Genomic DNA, 6011 nt, shown 5'->3' with positions numbered 1-6011 from the left:
TGGTCTGCCCTGGGCTAATTTTATGTGCTGTGTCATGAGCCTGTACACCCCCCCCCACCCCCACCCCTTCTTTACCAACGTCCCGACCTTATTGAGGATCTAATTTTCTAACGTCTGGATCCATGTGAGTGCGGATGCAAGCAAGTATTTGGATTCTTATTGGGTGGAAATAATTCAAAACAAAGTTGTGTCATTTATAGCCTGCAGTACATACCAGTCAAATCTCACTCACAGAGCAAGTGTGTGTATACGTGTGTTGCTGAGGGGATTCACTGCACAGCACTAGCGTGTGGTTGGTGGTTGGACTGACCAGCTGACCCGCTGCACGCTAAATTGGTCTCCCATACTGAGAGCGCCTGAGAGGAGTGGGCAGCTCGTTTTTCAGCGGTTGAGGAAATGTCGCAGACTCCCCTCACACCTTTTGTTGAGCTTTGGAGATCATGATGCTTGCTTGTACTGTGTTTGTACAACGCATGTTTGAAGAAGAGGTATAAAGGCATGGCATCTGACAAAAGTATCTGTAGCACTTGAACTTTTCCCCGTTTTGCCCCATTATAATCACAACCTTTAAAGCAGGGGTGTCCAAGGTGCACCCTGGAGCCACTTTCAGCCCCTACGCTGCAAGAATGAGACAAAACTGTCATTCATGTGCAAATGGAGGCTTTTTATGCTTAAATAGGACAAAAATTACTCCTAACAAGTTAAAATCTTCTCAAACTGGAAAATGTCAAGGACAACACAGCCATTTTCTTTTAACAGTGCTTTTTGGATTCTATTTATTTTCGTACTAAGTAGGAGTGCATGTATTGCTTTAGACTTTTATTCCAAAGCAAGCTTCGGTGAACCGAAATCTACTTTTAATTCATTTATTAAGGTTGGCTTTTTATAGCAAGTATTTTCAGAAAAACAGGAACCCAAATCCTGTTCTCTGTTTTTGTTTGTTATGTTGTTGTTGTTGTTGTTGTTTTTCAGAATAGACCATATTTTTCCAATAAAAATCCAAAGCAATTTCCAACTTAGGTGCCTTACTTTAGAAAAGATAATAATCATGCAGAATTCAAACATTTGGATGTAGGGTGGAACCCCACCTTTTCGTGGGGTTCCACCCATATTTGAACCGCAGATTCAGGTAAACCAAATGATTTGCGGGAGAGCATAAATATTCAACAGGGAATGCAGTTCGGTAAATACAAATATACTGATTTTATGCCCCCAATGTTTCTCAATGATTACAAGCTAACAGGAGGAACCTGTTAGCTTGTAATCAACCCTGGCATTTTGAGGGTTCTGGAAAAACGGAAAGATAATAAATGTATTATCTTGTGAAGCTGAATTATTAACCACTGTTATAAGAGCCACGATTTTTCAAACATACATTAGTTTGTTTAAATGGTTCTACTTCTTCATTAATTGAAAATTAGGTAGTTTTTATAGCAACTGTTTTTTTGTATAGCTCAGCTTGCAGGTGTATATGGTCTACTGTTGTGCTAAATGTGTCCACAGCTGAGAGAAACCACGTGATGTTGTGTTCAGGGCTGACGTCACACTGGGTGGTTGCTTAAATTAAGTCGGATCTCAAGTAGGTGCTGGTTTCCTCCTGTCCTCCTGAAAGCTGTTCTCAGGTTTACCCACTCGTGTGAACAGTTGTCGGATTCTGAAGCCGCAGTGGCGACAGGACGTAGAGGGTTTGTCCTGTAGCCAGTGGGTTGCCTGTTGAAATGCCTGCTTTGTCTCAGTCATTCTGACCTCGGGCAAGGCATTTCTTTTCCTCTCCAGTAAAGAACTTTGGAGTCCTCAAACTTGATAAAGAGTTGGGATAGTATGAGCCATTTACCATTTCTGCTCATTGATTCTATTGGCCCAATCAAAACGTACAATGTGGGAAGCTAAAGGAAAGAAGATGGAGTTTTTCCTTCAGCATCCCATGTATGAGTTATTGCTCATACATTAAATCAAAATTAAATAACTCCAGATTTAAATTCATATCTTTCCTTTTAGGTTTAATAGACTGATTATGGAATTATTTAATGTTGAGGGTAAAATAATTTTATTATTGTTATCTTCAGAGTATTTCTAGACCTTTAAATCAGCGACACCAGACACACCAGTTCATCTGCCTGACAGTGTTTAACTTGTTTAACTTCCATTTTCTGTGGTTGTGTTTCACTTCCTCTCTTGACTCTATTCATACATTTTTCATATTCTGTGTGTGTGTTGCACATCCCAGCAGTCTAAACCATCTGAGCATAAGTGTGTATGCTGGTGTTGCACTAGTTCACCTGCTTGTCGTTGTTGAACTCGTTGCCCTCTGTCTTTACTGTAAGCCTCGATGGTCCTCTGACCTGCCGGGTTACAGATTGGTAAATGCATCCATAAATTTTGCGGTTATGTAACGGAGACAAGCGACACAAAGGGTTTAACAGCAACTGCTGCTGTATCAACAACAAGCTTTGGTAAAAGGGCACACACACACACACACACACACACACACGCACACACACACACAAATACACCTGTTTGCTGTGATTATCTGAAGGGGACACAGGGTGTAATGCACAAGCTGCAGCTGTTTTTCTTCCCTTAAAGAGGCAGCATTGTGTGTGTCTGTTTCTTTTTGAGGCACATAGCACCATTTTATAGCACAATCAAGTAAATATGTTATGAAAATACTATTTTGTAATTTAACGACTTGAAATTTGGCCTCTGTCTGAAACCCTTGTTTTTATGAAACGCTGCCTTCAGGAAGTCATCACAACATGGCTCCTCTATTAACCCTTTAACAACATTTCCACCAGCATTGCACTGAGAAATACCTCCTACAACGAGCTCATCAGATGTACAGTTCCACCAGGTTTTTGCTAATTGCTGCTGACTAGTCTCAAGGAGCTGCTTGGGGGAGTGGTGGGAGAGGTCTGCTCCATGAGGTGGAAGTGTGGGGGAAATTTTCTGCCATAATCCAAGAGCACACATTTTCAGTCTGAAAGCAGGATGTCATGTTTTTTGCTCTCAAAACTCTTAATGCTTCTGCTTACATTTTTATTTTGAAAAAAATTCATGTATTTCTTCTCAAAACTTGTAATGCTTGTACTCAAAACTTCTCCAGATGTAGTCTCTGCTCAGACTCTGCTCGCTTATGAAACATTTTCTGCTTGCACTGTCGCCTGGCAACCTCTCAGCCAATAGAAAGAAAGTGTTGCACTGGGTGTGTTTGTTGGCCTGGTGACTACTATCGATTGTAGCAACCTGTGCCACCCACTGGATGTAGGAGAAGCAGCGCCCTCAGCTGTCTGCTCCATATTACATTAAACATCCACTAGCAATGCTACTGACTAACAGTAGCACTGCTAGCTACTGCTACTCGCTAACAGCATTCTGTTAGCGAGTAGCAGAATTCTGTTCGCTAAAAGAACAGCATTGTTCACCCAATTAACTCGCTACATCCAGTGGGTGGCGCAGGTTGCTACAATCGATAGTGGCCACACAGGTACAGCCGCTAGAAGGAAACAAACACACTGTTGTTGCATCAGGTCATTGGCTGACTGCTTGGACCGATGATCTCATATCCATCACCGTCTTGGAGACATGATGACCTGATGTCTGTACTAATGTCCCAAGTTGCTCAACAGTCCTCTTGTGTCTAACCTGTTCTTATGAAAGTTAGTTTGGTAATAAGGGCTTGGTTACCTCCGCTCTCCCATCAGTTCCTCTTTCCACCTGACCTTTCACCTACCATCCACCTCTAACACAACATCAGTGACCTTTAGTTACAGTTACACACTTTACACCATTTCAAGGTCAATGTCAAAATCACATTTCTAACCTTTTAGTTTCTCTGATTTAGCATTCACTTATATTATAATAACCATTACTTATTAGTTACTCTTATAATCATAATGTGAGTTCTTACAGACATTTCTGAAAAGAAACCAATAATAATTCATTATTCTAATCATTTGACACCATGTTACAGTTACTTCTTTCACCTTTAAGTACTTCCATAAGTGTAAGAGTAAGTGTTAAATATTCTTATAATCAAACCAACATCAACCAATATTAATTATTAGCTTAATTATAAGTTATCATTATTAATTCAAGTATTTTACTCTGGGTTTTATCCAATTACTCAAAATGTTTAGATTTTATTCTTTAAACCTTTAATGCCCAAAATGAGCAGTTTGAACTATTTTTATTCACTGCAGGCTGGAAACTTCCTCTTTTTCCAGGAAACCTGCTTTTCCTGTTTCATAACTTTCCTTCTGTCAGACTATGATTTTTTTATGATTAAATAGAAAAAAGTAGAATTAAAGCAGGACACAATAACAACACACACAACCAGATTAATTTTATTACCGTCTGACTCTACTGTTGGGTCTTGATGTCACCTGTGTAATCAGTTTTAAAGATAACTTTATTTATTGTTATTATTAAACTAAAATCTCCAGCATGGGGAAGTGGGCTGAGCTCGACTTTTCTCGACAACACCTACTACAACACATTCATTCTATTGGCTGAGAGGTTGCTAGGCGAATGTGCCAAAAAGGCAGTTTCATGTTTCATAAGTGAGCAGAGTCCAAGTAGAGACTATGTCTGAGCGTGAGGAGAAGTTTTGAGTATAAGCATTACAAGTTTTGAGAAGCAATACATGAAGTCCTGCTTTCAAAATAAAAACGTAAGCAAAAGTACTAAAAGTTTTGAAAACCAAAGACATGAAATCCTGCTTTAAGACTAAGAATGTGTGCTCTTGGATTATGACAGAAAAATTCCCCCATATGGAGGCTCCAAACTGCATCCATAAAGGTGGTTCTAGGGCTCACCCAGGTGTTTTGTACAGCCGAATGGTTGCCATGGGAGACTAAATGATTTCACTAACCTCCATGAAAGAATCCAGGTATGTTTTTGAGTAGGGAATAACATCATAACATGATGTAAAAAAATCTATTTTGCATAATACTGACCTTTAAAGCCATAATAGTCTCCTGTTAGCAGCTGTATCAGTGATAAAAACCAAAAAGAAGACAAGGAAATCTGCAGTGAATCAAAGTTTAACTTCTCCCTGTCGCCTGGTTATGGAGGCCAGGAAGCCTCCTCTGTGTTCAGGAGGAGCCAGAGTTTAATTTAGCCCAGAAACATGACTCTCAGCCTCTTCTGTCAGCTCCTTCTCCTTCCCAAGACAGAGCGAGGGTGGGAATGGGCCGTAAAATGCCAAAACACCTTCAGTTAGCAACGAAACCCTACGCTACAGCTAAATAAAGTCAGACCATGATGGAGACTCACAGTGATTCGCTGCTCAGGAAGTGATGTGCTCCTGATGGCCCTCAGAGGGTGACCATGTGCTTGAGCTAGGCTGTGCACATTAATCAACACTACCGCAGTTTGTGGCAGAGGAAAAATGCAATAATGAGCACAAAAATGTTATTTCATCCTATCTCCTATGAGACAAGTAAGCATAAAAAGAAAAAACATCTGACCATTTAAATACAACACAATACACATCATTGTACTTAAAGACACAATAGCATCAACAAAATAAAACACTTACACAAGAAATAACGATGACAAAATTTGCTGGACGATAAATTGTCCCAGAATTATTCCAATAAATGATAATATTGTTGGTTTGAGACCATTTTAACTAAGATAATAGTAATGGCAAAAATAATAATGCAAGATCACATTCAGTAAACCTTTAATTCGAATGAACATTTAACACTAGAACTGGGAATTTCCTAAATAAATAATAATAAAAAACAACAAATTAATTTTGAAGACTTTATAAGTAAAATCAACTTTCAAAATAAGAGCTGGTTGGGACCAAAGCACCAAACTGAAGACTGTTGTCATCCAGTTTTTGGTAGACCCTCTGCTGTCAGCAGTGGGAAGCTGTATGAATGGATATAACTGGTTCACTTTTATCCTACACTTGAGTTTCTTTTTAACAATTGCATGGTTTTCACTGTTTGATTTACAGGTTGTTTGTTAAACAACTAAAGGTCTAATTTGTTTTTAAGGAT

This window comes from Poecilia mexicana, unplaced genomic scaffold, assembly GCF_051168715.1.
Source record: "Poecilia mexicana isolate PSO_F unplaced genomic scaffold, ASM5116871v1 scaffold_10, whole genome shotgun sequence".
NCBI lineage: Eukaryota > Metazoa > Chordata > Actinopteri > Cyprinodontiformes > Poeciliidae > Poecilia > Poecilia mexicana.
The sequence above is the reverse complement of the archived record's forward strand: the minus strand, read 5'-3'. Positions refer to the sequence as shown.